We start from the raw sequence: 1,678 nt of genomic DNA on the forward strand, positions 1-1,678 counted from the left end.
CAAATCTTTTTCAATTTTTATTTATTCTCTTAATTATTTGAGTTTGTATATACTATATAGTAATATTTTTATTAAAATTACAAGCGGATATATATAAGTAGTCTCATATACCCCTGAGCTTTCTGCTCTGGTGTGTAAAGCTATCCTTGGAGATAACTACCAGGTAAAAAGATAAATGTATATATACTTAGCAATTACGTACACGTAACGACGGCAATACCAACTCGGGGGACTTATTAAATACAATGGGTAAGGTTACTCATAATAGAATATACTTTATAGATTTGAATATGATGAGAAAATGGAAACAAACCTTTTTGATAGAAATAAGATGGAAAATACAGTGTATCTGCAACAACATTTCAATAATTAAGTCAATTAAATACAATATTATTTATATATTAAAATAATTATAAAAATTAATTATTAATATATTTTTATATAAATATATATAATTTAATTTATTTTAATATATATTTTATATATATTAACAACTGATTTTAATATACACATAATATAATTAAAAAAATATATATTTAAATGATGACATAGATTATTGTTAATTGTTGAAATTTGAATGAACAATTAGTGGCGGTTCGATACCATTATTACTGTTCGAACTTGTTGCAGAAGTTACGAGCTAATTAAGGAGTTTTAGAGATCTAGCTAGCTATATTAAAATGATGAATGTTAGAAAGTCAATAAATTTTGTGATTTGTAGTTATTAAATAGTTATTATTAATATTTTTAATAGTATAATATTATATTTAATGACAAAAAATTATTGATTTTTTTTAGTTAAATACTAATTAGATTTTAATAAAAACACTAACTTCCTAAATTTTTTCTATTAAAATTAAGTTAGAATGCCAATATGCAAAAGTATTCTGATTTTTAAATCATCAGTAATATTTTTAAGTAATGGTAAAACTTTTTTTTATTTATTAAGTTTTTCTTTCTCTCTTTATTACATATTTTTTGTGGGATCATTTTTTAGATATTTACCATCTTTAATATATTATTTTTTTTATGATATATTCGTTAGGTTTTATGTGCCAGTAACATAATAGATAATACACTCGTTTAATCAATATAATAAAACAACTATGTTTGTCCAGAACGAGTACAGTGCAGGGAACCTTTACTTTTGTCCATAAAGGTTTATATAATTTTTAAAGCTTTGAAACTTATTAAATGCGGTAACTTAATTAACAGGGTAATATTTTCGAAAAGTATTTGAAAATTATTAAAATTTATTGTTTTTAGTAATTAATTAATTATTAATATTTAAAAAAATTAAAATAAATATATAGTTAAATTATTAAATTAAAAAAATTGAGTTAATAATTAAAAAATAATAAATTTTAATAATTTTTTAATATTTTTTTCTTGTGCACGACGACAGGTGAAAAAAACGAGACTTATATATTTATAATTATTTTTCACGTAAAGAATCATAAAAGGAAAGATTAGAATTTGTTTGGATGTTATTATTTTATTTTTTTTATATGTATAGAATTTGTTTTTGGTAAAATTATTACATAGGAAAGGATATTCTTTTTGAGAAGTTATGATTTCTATAAGTAAAAAAGTATTAAAAATAAAATAAAAATGTTAATATTACTATGTTCAAATATTTATTTTGTTTGTTTTATAGAAGATAATTTTACATTTAAAT

This window comes from Arachis ipaensis, chromosome B01 (genome assembly GCF_000816755.2).
Source record: "Arachis ipaensis cultivar K30076 chromosome B01, Araip1.1, whole genome shotgun sequence".
In the NCBI taxonomy this organism is placed as follows: Eukaryota; Viridiplantae; Streptophyta; class Magnoliopsida; order Fabales; family Fabaceae; genus Arachis; species Arachis ipaensis.